The sequence below is a fragment of the Symphalangus syndactylus genome, chromosome 12 (genome assembly GCF_028878055.3).
Source record: "Symphalangus syndactylus isolate Jambi chromosome 12, NHGRI_mSymSyn1-v2.1_pri, whole genome shotgun sequence".
NCBI classification, from domain to species: domain Eukaryota; kingdom Metazoa; phylum Chordata; class Mammalia; order Primates; family Hylobatidae; genus Symphalangus; species Symphalangus syndactylus.
This window is the reverse complement of record NC_072441.2, coordinates 38,215,682-38,238,716: the sequence shown is the minus strand read 5'-3', so window position 1 is coordinate 38,238,716 and position 23,035 is coordinate 38,215,682. Positions and strand designations below refer to the sequence as shown.

At 41.0% G+C, this 23,035-nt stretch overlaps 1 pseudogene; it reads left to right on the top strand.

The window, feature by feature from the left end:
* Positions 1 to 932: 932 nt before the first annotated feature.
* Positions 933 to 22,420, top strand: LOC134734808 (uricase-like; annotated as a pseudogene).
* Positions 22,421 to 23,035: the final 615 nt, after the last annotated feature.

Sequence of the window (23,035 nt, the reverse complement as noted above, 5' to 3'; positions counted from 1 at the left end):
TAAAGAGCCCTGACCTGTCCCGCACGTGTCTTGCATGATCTCCGGTCTGGGATAGCTGTGCTGCACTGGAAGGCTGTGTTATTAGCATTGTGAACGCTTTGTGCTGCCTTACCGACTCTGTACTCAATTCTGCCCTTCCTCGGCTTTTTGTTCTTTGGCCAGCTGTGCCTGTGATCTCCAGGCCGTGGTGATCACTGGGCATAAATTCCTTGCCCCACTTTCCCAGGAAAAGGACTTCCTAATTGGGGTCTGAGCTGAAGTGGCTCTTCCTGTATTGAAATCCTTTGTGTGTTTTCATTAACTATGCTGTGTCATCACACAAGCAGTGGAGGTGGTGGTGGCACCATCCATTCATTCATGACACATTTATTAAGCACCTACTTATGTTCCAGGCATTGTGCTGAGTGCTGAGGTTGCCATGGTGACCAAGATCAAACTTGTTCCTGCTTTCATAGTTTACTGTTTTTGAATGAATCAGACACATAAAGAAGCAGTTGCAATACAATTTGATAAATATTCTGACAAGGCAATAACAAGTATTTGAGAGCGCCTAAAAGAGGCAACTATTCCAGACTTGAAGGGCTGGGGTGGATCCTGGGAGAAGTGGCATCTGAGACCCGAAGGCTATCTAGAAGAAGCTAGGCAGGCAAAGAGGTTGGTAGTTGGGTAGTAAGGAGGAGAAAGTGTTCGAGAAAGAAGGAATAGCAAATCCAAAGGCCAACAGACAGAAAAATGCATGTAACACCTGGGCAGCCGTGATTAGATCAGCATAGCTAAAGCAGAGTTTGCAATGACGTGTGGCCAGATATTATGCTGGTGAGCTGAACAGGAATGGGGATATGAAGGGTGGCTATCATTTAATCTATGTACCACGTAGGTACCACTTGCCTTCATAGGCTAAACTACAGTTGCTTGAATATATAGGGGCAGGGATGAGGCTAAGGAGTAACATTTGTCGAGTCCTGGTACATGTTGGGGATGATGGATAATCTCAGAGACCTTTCATTCCAGACTCCAGCCCATACCACTCAAGGGCCCTGACCCAGCCAAATGCCTTCCTCCTTCAGGTAGAGTCCCTTGTGGCTCAAGATGCACCAGAGTCTTCCACCTGTTACTGCCCGCAGTGCTGTCCACTCTGAAAACTGGCGCCCTTAATCAAGGTCCCCTCTGCTACCTCTGCTGCTGCTGCTTCCACAGCCAGGCCTGGCCTCTACTGCTGGGATTAACCTCAGTGTACCACTAGCTACTGGGAACTAAGCCAGGCCTTTGACATTCACCAGCAGCCCTACAAGGTAGAGGTACTTCTTTCCATTTGCACAAATGGGGAAACTGAGGCTCAGAAACATTAAATTACTTGTTGCAAGCCACAAAGCTTTAAGTGGCAGGGTTGAATTTGGACTTCGTTTAATCCCAAAGCCACTACCACACAACAGTTTCTCTTTCCCCGACAGTCTTGTAGTTCTTACTGAGATCCCTTGAGTCTGCTCCTTTGGTTTTCTTATTGACGCTTTTTTTCAGCATGAGTCCCCAAATGTTGGGCCAGAGGCTTTTCAGAGGCCTCTCCAAGAGTTTTCCTTAACCTCTCACAAGAAAGAACTGAATTCAGACATCTCGACCCCCGAGGGCATGTTCAATGTCCAATAATAGCCTGCCCTGCCCAGCTCTAACTCCAAGATTGGAGGCAGCCTCCCACCCCCCACTTTATGAACAGCAGTACTGTCTGACTTTGGCTGGTACTCTCAAATTCCCCGCAGAGGATCTGGTGATTTTTTATTCAAATAGATATTTAGGCAGCCCTTGGTACACCTGAACATCCTCAGTGTGGTTTGCAGGTGAGGTTCCTTCTTTGTCTCTCTATCCAGACTCTCACTGCATGCTGTTTTTCATTTACTTTTATTTTTGTCATCTTCTTTCATTATCATTTTAATATTCAATTTCTGTGCTAAATAAAATAAGGTTTTTCTGTTCTTCTGCTCCCTCCTGCCTCTTTCCTCAAACACCGGTAAAGCCCAGGGACAAATCTTGTGGATTCTACCAGTGGAGATGAATGTGTTCACTAGCCAAGGCTCCAGCTTCAGACGAGAGGGTAGTAATGAATCAATCACCAGGCTTTTATTAAGTGTCTCTTCACTAAAAGCATAGCTCTCCCTGCAGCCAGACAGCCTTGGCTCTGCACTCCTGAAGGTAATCTGGACCCTGTCACTAATTACTCTTCTTCCCGGCAGCAAGTAGAAAAGGCAATTTTCAAATTGTTTCTATTGATCACAGGGCATTTTCTCCAGAATATCACTCTCTATAAAAAGGGCATGCAATTATTTCCAGCTAACATAGTCAAGTTATTTTATAGAAGAAAAGCAGTTCACCTTCATTCTACAACTTAGAGTCAATAGACTCGAGTGCAAATCATGGCTCTGTCCTTTACTAGCCGTATGAACTAGGGCAAATTACTTAATATCTTTGAAACTCACCTTCTCCCTCCATAAATGGGAATATTAATTCCCATTTTACACTGGGACTATAAGGATTTTATGGTGCTATTACAAGGATTAGGTTAGTGGGGATTAAATAAAACAGCATAGTTTTGACCCAGGAGGTCCTATTAATGTATTTATTATTATTATCAAAAAAGCCCTGTACCTGTCAGTCTTCAGGTACCTGTACCTGTCAGTCTTCTGATATATTTTCATTTGCTGCTTGGGATTCTCTTTTTTCTATACAAGTTCTCATTCTTCTTCAAAAGTAGAACGTGATATTGCTTCCATATACACTCTGAATCTCATCTTTTACAATTGTATGATAAAATGAAGGCTTAAATAAATTTCACCTAACTTTTGGCTTTTAGCCTTCTTCAATAAGATGAAGATGCCTGTGTTTTCATTGCAGAACGATGAGGTGAAGTTTGTCTGAACTGGCTATGGGAAGGATACGGTAAAAGTTCTCCATATTCAGCGAGATGGAAAATATCACAGCATTAAAGAGGTGGCAACTTCAGTGCAACTTACTCTGAGTTCCACAAAAGATTACCTGCATGGAGATAATTCAGACGTCATCCCTACAGACACCATCAAGAACACAGTTCATGTCTTGGCGAAGTTTAAAGGAGTATGTGTCATTCTTCTTAGATGCCGCCTATCTTGATGCAGAATTTGCTATAAAACAGCATGAAGTGTTACTTGCTTATTTCAAGTTCCCTTTGCATTTTAACCTATTTTTACATTTAAGCCATTTTTTCAAAAAATGTTCTTTTCTAGCCTAAAGGTCTCAGGATTGAAGAAAACTTTGCTGAAAAACAAACACACAAACCTCACATCTTTGTTTCCTTGGCTCTCATCTCACTGCAATCTTTTAGGCAGAGAATCTTATTGGACAAAATACATTTTACCTCTAATTAGAATCAAAGGAAAATCAAGGTCCTGAAAGAATTTCAGAATAGAATTTTACACATTTTTGTCATGCATTTCTTTGAGTCTTACCATTTGGTTTTTATTTTTTTAGAATGGTGTGCATTTATAGAAGAAAATGTCACTTCACTTGTTATTAATGCAGAAGAATATCTTGAGTATGAGATACATTTATTTTTATTGTTGAAATCTATTTTCCAAATTTTAATGCCATTCTAACTTTCCCAACTCTATTACCACTTACTGTTCATATACAGTGGTTATTAGGACTTTTCAAGAGAGACTTAGATCCGATAGAACTGATATTTTAGCATTTCCAGCTCCGGTTTCTTTTTTCTTTTTCTTTTTTTTTTTTTTTTTTTGAGACAGAGTCTCGCTCTGTCACTAGGCTGGAGTGCAGTGGCGTGATCTCGGCTCACTGCAACCTCCGCCTCCCGGGTTCAAGCTATTCTCCTGCCTCAGCCTCCCAAGTAACTGGGACTACAGGCGCCTGCCACCACGCCCAACTAATTTTTTTTTTTCTTGTATTTTTAGTACAGACGGGGTTTCACCATGTTGGCCAGGATGGTCTCAATCTCCTGACCTCGTGATCCGCCTGCCTCGACCTCCCAAAGTGCTGGGATTACAGGCATAAGCCACCGTGCCTGACCCCACCTCTGGTTTCTTTAAGTGTGAGTAAAGCTGTGCTGGGTCACCCAGATTTCTGGGCAATTCAAGCTGATTTTTTTTTTTTTTTACTTGCCATGAAGTCTAAAAAGACAAGAAATGTAGACTGGAAAGCTTCTTTTCTCATGTTTTTTCATGAAATCCATACCCATAATTCATTGTAATATAAGAAACATTGCAATATAATTTCTGCAGCTCCTATTTTTACCCTGAACCTTTCTCTTGCTAATCAGAATGACCCAGCAAACATAGATGGGTCTATGGAAAAAGGAACTGCATTCTTTAAAAAAATTGTTTGAAAGTAGACCTGTACTGTGATATGGACAAGGGCCAGATACAACAGATTCTTGTATTTCCTGTACTGTGTAGGAGTTTGCAGAAAAGTGAAGAATGGACTTGAATGTTAAAAACTACTTAAAGTCATTCATTATGGATAGAGTGATCGTATAGCTTCTTATCCAAACCAGGACACTTTTGAGCTCAAAATAGGATGCTATTCATAATTATTCTGGGCCAACAGGTATAAAACAGAACTATACCAGGGAACCCTGTACAAATACTTCACTTTAATTATAGGCAAAGTCATTAATAATTTGCAGACTGTGCTAAGACCATAAAATATTACCTAGGGATTAATATGGAAGCTGCATTATGGGGGTAGGGAGCTGGGATCAATAGAAGGCCTGTATGCAAGGTAAGGAGTGAGGTGGCCCTTCATTAACATATTTCCTTGGGAAAATGGGAAGCCTCATAGAGTTCAGTGTTATGGTGTGCTGTGGTTGATACAAGCGATGACTGAACTCACTGTGAGAAGAATCTGAATTAAGTTATTTTTTGCTCATCCGCTGAGAATTCCTCTCCTGCAAATTGATTGGGTTTCTTTTAAAAACAAGAGTCTCACCTGGTGATGGTGATCATGAACTTCATTTGGGAGCTCTAGTAAAAAAGTGAGATAAACACCTTTTTCTCTTGAGATAGACTCTATTCTCTGCTTGTCTAGTTCTAAAAAGCAATTCATCAGGAAAGAGAACATCATGAGTCATATCAAAAGACAAAATTACAACAAGTTTAGTTATAGAGTGAACTGGTTTTTATTTACCATTGGGGCAGCTTCTGTTCTACAAAAAAGAGTAAGAGCTTCCACTGGGCAAGAACAGGACATTGGGTTTTGTAAGGTGGGAACAAGAAACAGAACAATGGAAAAAAAAAACTGATTGGTTAACATCAGGTTTCAGATTACTTTTTTAGTAAGAGTTAAAGCAGAGGGGACTTCCTTATTGCACTGACTCAGATAGACTGGAATCTCCTGTTTTCAGGAAAAACTGGTCTGTTTTGGTATCTATCTGCTTCCTTAAAGCTTCAATTTGATTATGTGGCATTTAGCATAAGTGACTCCATTTTGGTCTTGTCTGTTGGGGTCTAATACAGGCGCTTAGTGCAGAGCAATGACCTCCCACAATTTCATTGAACAGTATTTATAAATTATTTTTAAACAGGACAATTATTTCTGCTTTGAAGCATTTCGTCTCTTTTTACAGATCAAAAGCATAGAAGCCTTTGGTGTGAATATTTGTGAGTATTTTCTTTCTTCTTTTAACCATGTAATCCGAGCTGAAGTCTACGTGGAAGAAATCCTTGGAAGCATCTTGAAAAGGTTAACTCACTTATTTGTGCTCTCAGTTTAATGAAAGAAATTGGCTTTATGGCATGAACTGCAATTTTCCTGGAAATAATTTGTTTCCTTAATTTTCAGAATGGAGTTAAGCATGTCCATGCATTTATTCACACTCCCACTGGAACACACTTCTGTGAAGTTGAACAGCTGAGAAGTGGTAAGAAACTATTTTTCATGCTTTGATTCTCTAGTAGCAACTTCAGAGTGGCTTTGTTTTCTTTTTTCTTCCTTTCTTCTAAACAATGCTGTTTACTAACATGGAGGAAAACTGTAGAGACTTTTTAAGGCTTTTAAATCTGAGATAGAAATGAATATTGTGACTTTGAATTATATTAAAGAATTATCTACTTTTTGTCTTAAAAATATAAATATGAAATAATTCATTTTGCAACAACCCTGGGGATTGAGTCAGGTAAATCATTTTTATTACCAGATTTTGAGGTAAGGCAAAATAAAAAAAGGCCCAGGCTGAAAAGAACGCAAATCTCTGAATTTTCTGACCAATATTTTTTGTGCCATACCATGTCACAATTATAGTACCCTTCACAGGAAATATTTACTAAATAATAGTCAAGTTTTCCTGAAATTTTATTTGTGTAATAAAGCCACTAATATTGTAATTCCTATAAAATGCATCTCATTTAAGATAGCAATGGCAATTATATCATTCTATTTGATAAGAAATTTCAAAATTAATTATGAAACATAATTATATCATAGGTGTTATTAGTACTGATAACTGAACTTAGCAAATATTAAAATTTCCACAGCTTGTATTCCACAGATTTGTTGGCTTGTCAGAGCAGAGTTCAATAATTGGCTAAGAGTTAAGCTAGAGGACCTCTAAGAGCCATGGAGACAAAGCTGGTAATAATGTCTTTATCCCAGTAAAAAAATAAACTTTAGTGATTGTTATACAATGAAAGGGTGGACTCTAAAATTTTTCTATTTTCTTTCCCTCCCCTCCTTTACTCTTCCCTTTTCTTCTTTGCTGTTGCCTTCCCTTCCCTTCCCTTCCCTTCCCTTCCCACCCCTCCCCTCCCCTCCCCCTCCCTCTCCCCTCCCCTCCCCCTCCCCTCCCCCTCCCCTCCCCTCCCCCTCCCCTCCCCCTCCCCCTCCCTCTCCCCTCCCCCTCCCTCTCCCCTCCCCCTCCCCTCCCCTCCCCCTCCCTCTCCCCCTCCCCTCCCCCTCCCCTCCCCTCCCCTTCCCTTCCCTTCCCTTCCTCCTTAGTAGGAATTTGAAGTGGCATCTAATGAATACCAGATTTAATATAAGGTTAATAAAATATAAGGTCCCTCCTCATTCTGAGTTCTTTTGGATAATGTCCTCCTTAAAAGTTCTAGTGTATTAGCTATTTTTAAATATTTTCCACTATCTGAATTAAAGTCTATACATAACTAGGGCTTTCTCAACGTTTGATAAACAGTTATAAAATTAATGCTATATAAAAGAGACTAAATAGTTGTTGTATTTGGTTGAAAAGATGATCTTTATCACCCAGATGTGTAGTCATATGCTATATTAGCTTTCTGAGCTATTTGTTAAGTTAAATTGGAACTAACTTCTTTCTTTCCTTCCCTCCTTTCCTTAGCCCTTCCTTCCTTTCTGTCTCTCTGGTTCCTTCCTTCTTTCCCTCTCCTTTCTCTTCCTCTCTCCCTTCTTCCTTCTTTTCTTTCTTCCTTCCTTCTTGTCTTAGATATGCGGCTTTGGAGGAGAGAGAAAGAAAAGTTTCCTGACTCAATGTTATCCTACCCAAGCCTCATTTACTACCCTCATAAAACTAGAAACTCGAAATCAGCTCTGCCCAACTGAAATATAATGCAAGCCATATATATAATTTTAAATTTTTTTCATAACCACATTAGAAAAGCAAAAGGAAATTAGGGAAATTAATTTTAATAATGTATTTTATTTAAATAACATCCAAAATATTTCAGTATGTAATAAGTATAAAAATTACTAATGAAATATTTTACATTCTTTTTACAAAATTGTCTTTAAAATTCTGTATTTCATATGTGTAGCTTATCTCAAGTTATGCTAGCCATAATTCAAGTGCTTAATAGCCACATGTGGCTTAGTGGCTACTGTATAGATCAGCATAACTCGAAACTGCTTTTCGGTGAGTTTTGGGATGCTTTTTTACATTTTTTACATTTTTCAATTATGTAAAATAATAATAGCAGCTAGGATTAGGCCTCAAGATAGCTAATTAACAATGAGAGCATTTATGAAAAGTGCTTATGTCACTCATTCATATACTATTCATTCAACAACTAGATTTCGAGGACCTATTATGTATGCAAAGGGCTGTAGGGAAACAGGGGAATAAGATGTTCCCTGACCCTAGTGAGACAGATTGATTGCAGTATGAGAGGCTAAAGACTCTGATGAAGGGATAAAAGGCATGCTATGGGAACTGAGAAGTGCAAGAAACTCTTTCCAGAGCAGTCTGTCTGGAAGGCTTGACAGGGATGGAAAAAATATTCCAATTGACTTTTGAAAACTGATTCAGAATATGCCGTGCATTGAAGGAGGAAAGGGAATTACAGGCAGAAGAAACAGGATACATATGAGTACAATCCATGAGGAGTAGAAGAGGTGAAGTAAAATATTTTGAGCACTTGCCTCATGCCAAAGACTATGCCGGGGAAGTAATTTATTTAACTGTGGAAAGGGCAAAGCATTTGAGGGACAGTAACAAGTTCAGTGGTTCTGATTTCTAGAATGTAAGAAGGGAGATGAAGATAAATAAGTTGGTGGTTTGGGCTGGAATCTGAAGGGCCTCATGTGTTATACACAAATTTAGTATAAGATGGAGGCAGTTTTGCACAGCGGTTAAGCAAGAGGCCTTGAGGTCAGAATGAGTCATATTTGAATTTGAGCTCCACTACTTCATAACTTTGTGATTAAGAGCAAGGTTACTTATACTACATTGGAGGGTTTTAATTTGTAAAACAAGGATACCAGTGCCCACTTCAACAACTATCCAGAGAAACAAAGGAGATAAATGCTAATTTATTTTCTTAAGGCATTTAGCACAGCACTTGGCACACAGGAAGCGCTCCTTAAATAATAGCTATAGTTATTGTTTAGAATGACAACAGAGAACCAGAGAACGTCTCTAATGGTCAGATTATTGTGTGCATGTTTTTGTTCAGAAACTCTGAACAAGGTATGGTGACAGACTAGAGAAACAGGCAGTAGTGATAATTTGGAGACTTCTTGCAAAGATGAAGTGATGGGGTCTAAACTAAAGCAGTAGGAATATAGCTGGACAGACTGAGAGGTTGTAGGAAGCATTATGTAAGACATTTTGAAGTGTAATCAATAGGTCTTAGTGGTTGATTAGAGATGGAAGATTGGAGAGAAAGAGGAGTTAAAATTGACCCTAATCTGGGAGGACTGGGCAACTGACTAAGGAGATTGCACACAAGGGGAAGTTTTCAGGTGGGAAGCTGGTGAATGTGGGACTACGTGATGGAGATAGATTTGGGGCCCATCAGCAGATTGGTGGTAGGTGAAGCCACAGCAGATTGGTGGTAGGTAAAGTCATAGGGAAGAAGGACCATTCCAGAAAAACATACAATGTGAGAAGAGTTTGAAAGAGGAGATGGCCTGGGAAAAATTCCCCACTGTAAGGGTTGGGCAGTTTAAAAACTGAGACAGAAGAATGTTTAGAGAGATAGATGGAAGACGAGGGATGATAGTGTCATGGAAGCAGGAGAAAAAGACATTTCAAGAAATTAGGGACTTCTGAATTACTGGGGAACCAAGATGCATAACAAATAGGCCCATGTGCAGTGGCTCAGCACTAGAAATTTACTTCTTTTTGCAGAAGTCCAGTTCAGTGTCTGTGTGTGGGGCTGGGGGGATCAGGGGGATGCTGTGCTCCATGACGTTCTTCAGGAACCCAGGTTGATGGCAGGTTTATATTTTTAATCCTTACTTTTTGGTGTCACCTTCAAAGTAGACCCCCATACCAGACAACCAAAGACAGAGCTTGGAGGAGCAAAAGGAGGGGCAAAGTCCTTGAAGCGTAGGCTCCTGGCCTGGAAACAGCATGGATCATTTCTTCTGGAGAGAGCTCAGTCACATAGTCACACCTCACTGCAAGGGACACTGTGAAATGTCGTCTAGCTGAGTGCCAGGAGGAAGAGCAAGTAGATTTAGCCTCTGCCATAGGAGAGTTAAGAAGTTGGGGTTCTGAGAGGACTGATGAGAAACTATGTAGTCAGTAAATAGGCGTCATTGGTGACTTCCCAGAATACTTTTAGCAGAGCCATGGAGGTGGAAGTCAAGTAGCCAAGCATAGGGCTCTGCTGATCATAAAAGGAAAACGGACTTTTCTTTATATCCTGTTCTTTCCAGGAATGACCAAGAGTTGCTATCAGCTTGAATTCTCATCACCTGGCTGCAGCTGAGTGGAAAAACTAGCCACCATAATCAGGTTAAGACTTTCTCTTTCTGCAGAAAGCTGCAAAGCTTCAGGGTATTGAGATCATTGTGGCAGTGTTCCCAGAAGCTCCAGCTTGACTCATCTAGAGTCCAGCCCCCAACTCCCCCTCTGATTTCATGCAGGGCTGGCAGGGATTGGGGTAGCGGAAGAGACATCTGTTGCCTTAAGTGTATACGGGTATGTGTGTGCACATGTTTATGGGTGTGTGTATCTTTCAGTGTTGTGTATATGACATTTCTACTCTGTCCCTCTTTGGAGAGTAAGGACGTATGCTCTTTTGGTAGCAAAGTTTAATTCTTTATTTGCTTATTATCCAAGAGCTGAAACTGCAGGAATCATAATGTGAGAGAATGTTACAATCATTGTCATAAGAAATGCCCTCGTAAAGGCTTAACTAAAGAAAATAATAATTATATTATACACACACCACTCACAAATTCACACAGTGAAGGCTGTTTTTACAAATACCTGAGTAGTGCCTTTGGTGGGGGACTGGCTAGAATGGTAAGACTTTTGCCCCCTCAAACACATGTGCTTATTCACACGTTCAGTCACGCCACTCCCAAAAGGACTCTTCCCAGGAGGAGGTGTGACTGGGTTTCTCCCGATGGACTGTATTCATTCTTACGTAGCAAATGAACAAACATTTCTAGAAATCCTACTGAACCTCAAGCACCACTTTAAGCCCTGGAAATTGCTCTAAATCTCCCATTACACCGTTTCTTCCCAGTGGATCTTTTACAGCTACATCACTAGGCTGTATTTTCGTTGTTTCAAAGCCTGCTGATTCCACAGGAGAATCTGGAAGAGAGAAAGAAATTTGTTCGCCCAAAGGAATGAGAGCTGGTGTTATGCTTGTGACTTCTCAAGTCCTGAGAGGAGAACTAGGCCCTGTATGTATGAAGCAGGCTGTTGGTTTAGGTATCATATGGCATTGAATCTTCAGAACTCTTTCTGTCATGTATCAGTGAGAAACTACAAGCTTGACGGAGCTTTAAGTCATTGGTATGATTGAGTCACTAATTTGAACTAAATTGACCCCCAAGCCTCTGCACTATTTGAATTATAACTCACAATTTCTTCAGCATCAAATTTCTCCCATTTGACACTAATTATGAAATTCAGCAAAGCATAGCTAAATAGAGGAATGGAAGATGGAGAAGAGACCTCAAATACTAGATTATGTCTTCTGGTAGTGAAAAATACTTCCTATACATCTATTGATATGAAGGGCAGTGAGGGTAGGGGGATGGTTGTAAGGAAGGCAACTGATGAAATCCGACCTGGAGGAGAACAGATTTAAGAGGTGGCAAGATGGGCAGATGGAAGAAGTGAGATGGGAGAAGTGGGAGATCCAGGACAGAGATGGCTACCGCCAAGAAGTCTGTTTATGTCCTTTTGATATCAAGACTAAAGTGCTCTTCGGTTCCTCTGTAAGAAAAGTTCTTGGCAGATTCATGGTCTCTTAAAATGTTCTTGGTCATCACCTGTTTGTAAAAAAGCCCACTTAATTTCCTACCATCTGGATGATGTCATCTCTTTCCATCCACAGTTGCACAGAGGGAGCTTTCACTCTTCCTGCATGAGCTAAATGGACTCTCCAAGGCAAATATTTAATTGATCTTTACTTTTTTTGGCACTTTACAAGTTTGAGATTTTCTACTAGAATGATTTAATATGGTTTTAAAATATCTGCCTTTCAGCTATTTGTGTCCTTTTTGGAGGTGTTAAATGTGGAAGCAATTATCCTCTTATGACAAGATCTTTTTCTTGGCTCAATAAAGCTTTGTGCTTTGTGACACCTGATGCGTAGGTAAGGAATTGGGCTTATTTTCTATTAATTCGCAGTGAGTTTCTTTCCCTTAGATAGCTAAAGGGTAGGATGTATGATTCTCTGAGAGATAAGCCACAATCTGCTAAGTGTGTAGGAGGACACTAAAAGTTAGAAAAGATTATGTTCTAGCAAAGTGAAATGTGAAAAATCTTTCTTTTGCATTACTCCATAACCAAGGCAGAAAAACAAAACAAAACAAAGCTGATTAAGTGATTTCATGGGGCGTAACCTAGAAAAGGACAGCTTTTGAATTACTTCTTGTTAGTCTAAATGGGAATCTTTTTTAGAGTGTGTTAGGCATCATATTTTTAGTTGATGGGCTCATGATTTTGAAAGCCTTAGGTTCTTACCAATGTTCAGAAAGCTGGGGCACCGCCAACAGAGAAGATAAAATAAGCTGTCTGATTTCATCCAGCATGTCTAATGTGTGCCAGGGAAAAATTCTTTTAACATTCAGAGAGAATAGTTTTTGTTGTTGTTGTTGTTGTTTTTAATAGAATGATGAGAGCACCAGAGTAGATGGTTTGTGTTCTGCCAAAACTGTGGCAATAGTTAATTGTCTTGGGGAACATGAGACATTTTATTCTGTGTGAAACTGATGCCAAAACACATTTTAAAAATACAACTGCTGTCTCCGTTTTTAGATTCCAGTGAGAAAGCAGATCATTTCAAAGTGGCCTAGTAGGACTGACACTCCCTTAAGGTCAATAAATCTTATCCCAGGGCTGGAGATGGATAGGACGGCACATTAGAAGTAGTTTTCAGAACCCAATAAGACTTTGAGAAACATGGGAAATATTTATAAGTTGTCGAAGTCATTGGGAAAAAGTCAATTATGGCAAAATCATCATCATCACGTTTGTAGAGCACTTTCGTAGGTCAGCAATTCTACTAAGTCCTTTGTGTGCATCCTCTTGGACATGTGGCAACTCTAGGAAATATGTATGATTATCATCTCCATTTTACAGATGACAAAATCAAGGTAGAGAGAGGTTAAATAATTCCCTCAGGAGCATAGAGCTCATAAAAATGGGGGTTGAGGATGCAGGGAGAGCACTGGGATTTGAGTTCTAGGAATCTGAGTCTTAAACCTGTAGATTCAACCACTATGCAACATTGCATCCAGGAATCCTTTTATGGTTAACACCTTTGGAGGATCCAAAGTTTGATTGGCTTACGTGGATGCCAGCAGTCAAGGCCAGATGAATAGGAAGAAAACAATGCAGATAAAGTTTGTCTTTGGTTCTTTTTCACCTTCTTCTTATTCTCCTGCAAGGGTTTCTACTACTCATTTTAACCCTGCTCCTGATTGCAAACTCATGTTTCATTTCTATAGGATTTTGTTTTCTAGAAAGGCTTACCATGGGAAGTAGATTATTATAGTACCTTACAAAGGCTTAAGGAGTCACTCCTTTAAGGGATATTTACTTGCATTTCAATAGGAAATGTTTAAGGAATACAAAGGTTTTTAGATACATAGGAACCAACTCTAAAAATAATTATTCAATCTCTGTTTCTGACCAATGGAGATGGTATTTTTCAGGCAGGGGGCTCTATCTGAGGTCCTTAAAGCACGCTGTGGATAGGAGGTGGCAACCTTGTCTCCTGGAAGGGCCACGTATAGAACACAAATGGGGAAAGGGTCAAAGGAAGGAGGAACCATTGCATAGATGGGAAGTGATCCAAAAAGCAGGAAGAAAAGCATGGGATCTCATAATGTGGTGCTGAGTTTAAATTCCACCTCTGACAGTTTCTAGCCACGTGACTATGGACAAATGATTAAAAGTCACCTACATTAAAATAACTGCTTTATAGAGTTTTGAGAACTAAGTAAGATAAAGAGTGACAACTGCAGCAACCAAAGGCATGTCTACAGAGAGGAGGTTCTTAGCCAAGGTTAACACCCTTCCTTTCACCCCCTGCCACACTATGTGTGAGTTGGAGGGGACCAGGAAGGGAAATGGTAAAGACTGATGGGGCTGAACTGTCTAGAAAAGAAAGATACTAAATTGTGCAATGCTTATGACTTGACATGAATCGATCTTGCTAAACTTATTCATTCATTCATTCATTCAACAGATACTTATTGATTGTTTCTGTAGTTCTGCTGGGTTTGAGGCTTCCACTCACTGCATGTAGCAATGCTGATTTTGTAAGATCATGACTTTATACATTTAGAATCTGATAAACCCAGCCAGCTGAAGGCGTTAAGACATTGTTGGTATCTTTCTCTCGCTCCTTCTTCGGGTGTAGCTTCCACTAAGTACTTCAGAAACTTAAACAAGGATCATTTCCTGTTTCACCGCATTATCCTGGGACACTCTGCACAGAATATCTTCTTTAATCAGGACATATTTAATCAGCAGATCTACCACTAACCACTGGCTATTGTTCTCTCTGATAGGAGTATACAGAAGCATGGAAAAACAGAAATATAGACTTTATTTACCTACTTTTGAAACTCCACAGCTCCTGAATTAACTGTAGCAATAGAAACCACGTAGGTGATGTAAACCATTGGATTTTTAAGAGCTTCCTTGGATTTTAATTGAGGATCATGAGTTATATTCTTGTTCTTCAACTAAGACCATGTGTGTGGTGGTACCTGACATCTCTGGCCCTTGATTTTTAGACTAAACAGACCAAGAAGCATAGATATTGGTTGGAACTAACAAAGAGACTGAAAAGAGGTGATCTTAATAATCATGCCATGGCACTTTGCTATTAGGGTTTGCCAAGTGTTCCCAGAATGTCCCCAATCCTTGCCAGCCTGTGCAGACAAATACAGTCATAGTGATGTTAATATTGTTCTTTTTTAGATGATGCCTGTCACCCTTCCACCTGCCCCATTACCTTATGAAAGCGCAGCAGAGACAGAGGGAGAGCCATATCATCCCCACCATTGTTTTCAACTCTCCCCTCTCCCCCCCAGGTACCCATGAACCAAGTTCATCCCTTCTCCTTCAGCAGAAAAAACAAAAGCCTTTATAGACATTGACTTAGGCAGATCTATCCCTTGTGAGTCACCAACTCCATCTTCCCTGTCTTATTTAGGCTCCGCCAGGCCCACGCTGCTACCCGTTTATGAAGCTGCCTGGTTTTGCTGAGCTGATAACCATAAGGGAACTGGGATGCTGGGATGCCATCAGGGCTTAGTGGAGATTGGGATCATCAGCTACTGTAGATGATCAGCATGAGGACTACCCCCAGTAAAGGGGTCACAGTAGCAGGTAGAGGAATGGCTCTTAAGGACCTTATTAACACATTTCAGCATGATCACCTGTTGGAAGAGATGGAGCTCAAAATACATAAAGTGAGTTGGCCAAGAACACACTCCTGCTTGTAGTTAAGAGGAATGTATTCATTTCTGTGGCCTTCAATATGGAATGGAGGTTATTCTTAGACCTTCAGATTTTCTAGGGCAAGACAGGGCAGGGAGTCATGGAATCCGGATGGAAGCAAAGGCACACCATCCTCTTCACTTGGACTTCAGAGGAAATAGGATGACAGAAAACACAGGTGGTGATGTAGTTTTTGTACAGAATGTGTCATGTTTTAATGACCAGGATCCTCTGTGCTAGGTATCAGCAACAAGGCACTGTTTGTTTATGACCTCAGCCACTCTTGACTTTCTACTTGAAACAAGACCCCCAGTCATTTCATTCTGGAATCAAAGACCTCCTCAAAGTCTTGAAAACAACACAGTCTGGATTTAAAGGTTTCATCAAGGACCAGTTCATTACCCTCCCTGAGGTGAAGGACCGATGCTTTGCCACCCAAGTGTACTGCAAGTGGTGCTACCACCAGTGCAGGGATGTGGACTTCGAGGCTACCTGGTATGAACATGTGCATGTAGTGTCTGCCCTTGTCCCAGGGGCCCAGACTTCATAGAATCTTAGATGTGAAAGAGAAACTTAGAGGCCATTCAACTCAACCTCCCACTATTCAGAAATCCCTTCTGTTTATTCAATTTATTAAATTGGTGGTTCTCAAACATGCATGTGCATCAGAATCACACAGAATCAGAAAATGAAGCTTGCTGGGCCCATCCCCAGAGGTTCTGATTCTGTAGGACTGAGGTGGGGCCCAAGAACATGCATTTCTTGCAAACTCCCAGGGATTGCAGATGATGCCACTGGAACAGGGACCACACTTGAAGAAACACTGCATCAAATGAAGAGAATATCTGGCCTTACTACCTCATAGTGATGCAGAGAGGGCTAAATGAGGGTGACCAACTTGTTGTAGTTTGTCACGGACTTCCTGGTTTTAACACTGAAAGTCCCATGTCTCAGGAAACCTCTTGGTTCCGGGCAAACTGGGATAATTGGTCAATCTAGGCTAAACTCGAAATGATATGATGTTCACAAAAGCATTTTATAAGTTATAAATGCCTTAAAAATATTGTCAACTGGAATAACAGAGAGAGACTCTCCAAAGATAATGAATTTATTTAGGAACACACAGGGAATCTGCAAATTTGTGGGCTGCAGGAACCATAGGCATATCCTAAGAGGTTGAGGCAAGGGGAAGCTTTTAAAAGCAAAAGGAAAAAGTGTATGTAATTTGTTTTGAGACAAAGAGAACACTGGTTATAGTGGCTATCGAGGAGTTGACGCCAGCTCATTAGTGGAGACTGTGGCAGGCAAATGTTCTTGTACATCTGGCTAGCTGTCCTTGTGACTCACGTCACGAGCCACTGTTTGAAAAGTCCTTTGCAAAATTCTTGTTACAGGCATATGTACATAAGAGCCCTTCAGAGAGTCTTTGCAATATTTCTTACAGGCATCTGTGCATGAGGGCCCTCCCTCAGCTTCCTGGCTCTATTTATTTATTTATTTCATTAGCATCTGACACAAGTAACTCCATTTTGATTCTGACAACTCACAATATAAAGGTATGATTATTATTATATCCTGACAGGGAGTAATTAGGCCTCTGAACTTTCAGAACTTGCTTTTTGATTAGGTATCTCATTCCTTTGCTAAAGCTCTTTTAGAAATTTCTACCCTACCATAAGCTAGAATCTGCATGCATACCCTTCCCCCACCACCTACTCCCACAGCACTCCCTCCCACTGGTGTAGTTTTTCTCTGCTTCTTTTATTATGTGATAGGTTTTTAAATGCATGATGAGAACGTTACCTCAGTCTTCTTTCCTTTTTATTTCAAGTGCTCTCCATGGGCCGCAGCCTGATGTATTTATGTTGAAAAGAGCAAGAAATTGAACATGCCAGAGGCAGAATAGTACTGTAGGCTGAGCCTCCTTCTAAAGAGAGGGACTTAGAGCAGATCATGTAACTTTTAAGCTCAGGTTCTTCTTCTCTAATTGGGGATAATAATAGTACCTACTTCAGCTATATTGAGAGAATTCAATGACATCATCACATAAAATGCTTAGCACAGAAAAATCTGTCTAACCTAAAAAACACAGAGTCTGGCACACAGCAAACCCCCAAATGTAACAATTCAATGAGCCAGCCAAGCAGAGCAGCAAGATGGTGAGAACACTTGGGAGTCTTCTTCTTAGGTTCTTCAAACATGACGGGAAATTTACCCTAAAATGCCCACTGGGCCCTGGTGCCAAACTATGAAGACAGTCTAGTGATGCTTAATATGTTTGTTGAATGGTGTGTGTGTGTGTGTGTGTGTAGGGGAATGGGAAGTGAGGTGTTTTGTTTTTGACATTGCAAGATACTAATGTCTTCTAAAAACATCAATAACATTGTTTTCTGGGGGACAGACAGGTCACTGCTTCTTAGCTTCCTAACACATTACCAAAATTCCTTTCAGGATCCTCAGTGACCTTCTCTGTGTTTTAGAGGCACCATTCGGGACCTTGTCCTGGAGAAATCTGCTGGGCCCTATGACAAAGGCGAATACTCGCCCTCTGTGCAGAAGACCCTCTATGATATCCAGGTGCTCTCCCTGAGCCGAGTTCCTGAGGTAAGTTCTGTCAGTTGCCATTCTGAGGACTGCGAGAACGTGTGTCTTCTGTCAGCTCTGAGAAAGAGTTGAGAGTTAAAATAAGAAAGTGGAAGACACATGAAAAATGACATCTGTTGTTGTTCAAAAGCTTGTTATAGCAAGTGAGAAGAGAGCAAAAATGGAAAAATCTGTCTAACCTGAAAACACAGGCCCCTGTTGTAGTCCTTGAGTTTTGTTGAAAATTCTTTGAGTCCTTTCAACCTGCCACTGATTTAAGCCTCATATTCAGGACACTTGAATGCCTTGAGGGAGAGGGGTAATTAGACAAAGGTTCTGTGTTTCAGGAGAACCAGACAATGAAAGACAGATGTGGAGAGATTTCATCCATCCATCCATCCATCTGTCCATCTACCCACTTCCCCACCGATTCATTCATTCATTTATTGAATGGTGATTATGTCTCTGGCAGCACATGAAGGATACAAAGATAAATTATATACAGTCACTACCCTTGAAGAGCTCATCATTCAGTGAACGAAGAAAATAAGTAAATGAACAATACAATAGAGAAAAGAGTATTATGAAAGTACAGAGCAAAGCACCTAACTCAGCTATAGGAGATGGGTTCAGCCAGGTTTTCTAGAAGGAACGGTGTATGAGTCTAGAGGTTATCTGAGTATACTCTCAAGGGTGAGGGAGCAGGGTAGGTATGGAGACAAGAGATAGCATGATACAGTCGTTTACTGTTGAGGGTCTACCACGTGTGAATGAATATATATGAATGTATTATAGTCATTCCATGTGCCTGGAAATGAGGCAGGAACCACAGAAGCCAGTCAAGAGGGCCTTTGTAGGCTTATTTATAGAGTCTGTACCTTATCCTGAAGGCTTCTGGGAGCCACCAAGGGGTTTAAGCAGGATGTTTTGTGCCAGATTTGTACTCTAGAAAAATCATGCTGACAGAAATGTGAAGGAATTAAAAGGTTGATGGACCATAGGCAAGGAGACATGTTGGGATCTATTTCAGAATCTTGCAAAGAGAGTCTGGGCCATGGTGGGGCTGGAGAGGAGGAGTACCACCCTTAGACCTGGACAAGAGGGACTCTGGCCATGGCTCAGCATTCTACAGGCCCCCTTCAGGCCTTCCTCTGGCTATGCCTCCCTCCACTAGGTGAAGAATTCAGTGGGGCCACAGCAACACAGTCTGCAGAGGCCCATGCATTCCCCAGAATTTCCTGTCCAAATAGCCCTGAGACTACTTCTGGAACCTGGGCAAATCTCTTCTCGAGATCTGTCTTCCAGAGGGTGAATCATGCTATTGGTGTTCACGCTTAGGCCTGAGAGTAAACAAAGGGGCAGATGCTTGCAGGAAGTATCGATGGCGCTTGACATGCAAGCTGGAGTGTCTACCCCTGTGAGTCCAAGAGAGAAGGTGGGATGGGCCAGGGGCGAGGGGCTGGCTCATCCCATGCTGCCATGCCCTGGCATGGCACTCCATGCCAGGCAATGAGGAGAAAAAAAGATTGTATTTTCACTTTCTTCCATCATTCCTACCTTTTGATTAACTAGTCAATTCCGTGGCATAAAATACACACAGGAGAACATGAAAGAGTATTTATTTTTCTAATTTCAATCACAGTTAGAGAATTTTAAATTAATGCTTGGCCTTCCAGTTTGTTATGAAGGGTATATTTGTCAAGTTAGAAGAGTAGAACATATTTCACTTAAAAAATTTTTTAGCTTGGTTAATATAACTTTAAAATTTTTATACATTTGGTATGTGGGTCTCCAATTATTTTCTTACTGCAGGGCCTATAAATGTTAGGTACAGGCCTGGAAAGGAGGGAGTGGAATGAGGAGGAATTTAGAAGGTTGACTGACCAGTACCTGGAGGCCAGTTGGATGTTGAAGAGGTCTCCCAGATTTCTGACCCGAGGAGCCCTTTCTTTTCAGAGAAACAGATTTTGTACACTGAGGGGAGAAGAGTAGGCCCACCATCTAATCACAGAACTAGCAGGAGAGAACAGTGTCGGGCAGTGGAGGAACATCAGAGGGTGTCTCCAAGTCAGAGAGAGAACCTGAGTAATGGGTGCGAGGTTAGGGGAGGTGAGGGTGGCTGGAGTGACGGAGATGGAGGCTCGCAGCTCCTAATGTGATGCATACCACTGTGGTCTCCAGATAGAAGATATGGAAATCAGCCTGCCAAACATTCACTACTTCAACACAGACATGTCTAAAATGGGTCTGATCAACAAGGAAGAGGTAAGAGAACTTTAAATATATTTAAAGCACATCTCTGTCCCACCCCCTTCTGCCCCTTTATAAGCCTGGGATGATAATGTCACTGAATAAAACTCTTAGCAACTGTTGCTTTGGGGAATATTTATAGTTGCCAGTGATTACAGCCCTCTTCAATTCTGGGCCTTTCAATGCCTGAAGTTGGAGTGCCCTCGAAGTGGATGAGTGATTACAGAAGTTTGGAAGTCCAAGAGAGAAAGACAGAGAAGGAACAGAGTGTGCCCAAGGAAACAGCTCTGAGATCTGCTTCTCTGAAAGTGCCATGCAAGGACACAGCTTCATTATTCTTCCATCATGAGGCAATGAGGAGAAAAAAAAGATTCTATTTTCACTTTCTTCCATCATTCCTACCTTTTGATTAACTAGTCAATTCAGTGGCACAAAATACACACAGGAAAACATGAAAGAGTATTTATGTTTCTAATTGCAATTACAGAAGGTAAGATGCGGAAATTAATTTTTTGAAAAGAACCCTTTGTCTTGGAAAAACATTTCTCCTGCTTTATTTATTTATTTATTTTTATTTTTTTTAAGCCATGGCAGAATGTTAAACCACTCAGTGTGTCTGACTAGAGAGCCTGAAGTCCTGACTGGTGGGCTGGTGTGGTCAGTTCTTGGGAGATCAGAACCATTCTTCCCTCTTGGACCACATTCAAAATAAGATTTCTCAATTTGCACCAGCTTCCCACACATTTCTATTATCTAGAAAACATTATTTTGAGTAACTTCTTTTAGTATGTGTTGGGGAGTAAGATAGGGAAGGAGCCATCTCTTAGCACGGCTCTGCTCCCGTAGACTCATATCCTATGGTGGATAAGGGCTAATGAAGGGGTTAAAGGTCCCACATTCTGCACCTGCTGGCCCAGAAGCCTCACAATCCTTCGGGCCGGGTACCTCCTTTCTGTTTTGCAAGTAATGTGGGTGGCCTCTAGCAGGCTTTGACTACCATCAGCTGCAGGTGGAGGCTGGGGAGTCGCATCTGGAAACAAAGGTCATGCTTAGGTGCCCGGCAAAGGTGATCTAGAGTTCTGAGTTGCTGAGGAGAGCAACCTTGGTCCCACATGCTGTACATCCAGCCACAAGGAGAGGCAGCAGTATTTACTTTAGAGGAAGGAAAGGTTATGGCTACCAGAATGTCATTAATTAGAATGTAAAGCCTTTTTAAAGCCTTCTAAAGGGCAGGAGAGGGACCTGAAAGTAATCCTGGCCAAGTCCACCAGAGGCAAAACAAATGGACCCTAAATAGAAAAAAGGATCAGGTGTCATGGCTGGAGCAGTGCTTAGCTCAGGACCCCAGGCAGAGAGAGGATGCCTCCTGAGGGCCCCCGACACCTCAGGTCTGCACTAATCCCAGCATGCTGGGGGGCTACGCCCACAGGGTTCTTCCCTCTAGGAAGTCAGACTCGCAGCTCCCTCATGGAGCCCAGCTGGGGACTTGGAGTCAAGAAGGCCTAAGTTCCTTTGGGTCAGGGCTCTACATAAAGGCACCTGACTGGCTGAACAAGCTGTCCTTGTGTCTGTACTTTGAGGATGGCTGGAGCCACTCTTGGACTCTCACCCAGCAGGTGTGTACAAAGTGAACATAACACATGAGAAACAGGAAGTTGGACACATTGACACCAGCAGAGAAGTGACAAATGACAGGGTGGGAAGGTGGAAGAACTCTAAAAGCACTGCTATCTGGAGCCATTTAGAATTGAGTGAACAGCCCTGCAGACCTCAGACACTTCTGAGGGCATGGTGATCTTACAGCATTGGACAATGACTCATGGTCGAGGTGAGTCACCAAGGAAAGGTCAATTGTGTTCAATACACTGCATTTAAAAAGCAGGGATATGGAATGCATTTCAGAAGCATTTATATCTCAATGATTAACATTTTTCAAGCTTTTAAATTTTCTAGAAAATTGACTCATCTCTCAACTATTGCCAGAATAATAAGGCATTACCATGCTTGAAGTAACTTTAGTGGAGGACATACACATTTTCCTGTTTAGTAAGTTGTTTTTGTTTTTAATATTGAGTCATAGAAAAGAGGAGAGAGCTATTTTAATGTCCCTTAAGTTACCATGTGGTTTTTCTACAGGTCTTGCTGCCATTAGACAATCCATATGGAAAAATTACTGGTACAGTCAAGAGGAAGTTGTCTTCAAGACTGTGACATTGTGGCCACCAATAGGAGTCCACTCTCAGCTGAGGAATTCCGTAAGTCATTTGTGATGCTGGAGATGATAGCATGTGGCCATGCAAAATTTCACACTAGTATATTGATTTATAGTGTTCTCTTTCCTCCAATATGAAACCATTTATTTCTTCTACACCTAGCTCAGCAAGGCATTCTGCGGATTACCTTATTAGTAATTATAACAGGCTTTATGGCTATAGTTTACTTTAAAAATGCTGAGCAGTATTAGAACAGTTATAAATCAATATTTCTTTTTGGTTGTCTTATGCCTTCCTATCTTAGAGAAGCTTTAGAATCAATTCATTAAGAAAATAATCATGAATTGAGTGTGTCACATCAATTAATTTGTGCACAGGTTTAAGAAACAAATATTGTTTTCATCCTACTGATGCTTCTAAGTAATGCAGAAAATGAAATAAAATTATATTGAAAAATATCACCATTGTTACTTCATTTGACTGAATATTTGATTTTAAGAATGCTCTAGCATATGTATCATTGATTATTTATTTCCACTCTGATAGTACTTCTGTGATCTTAATGTTTGATTTTAAACTTTTTCAATCCTTAGAGAATATTTAGTACATATGA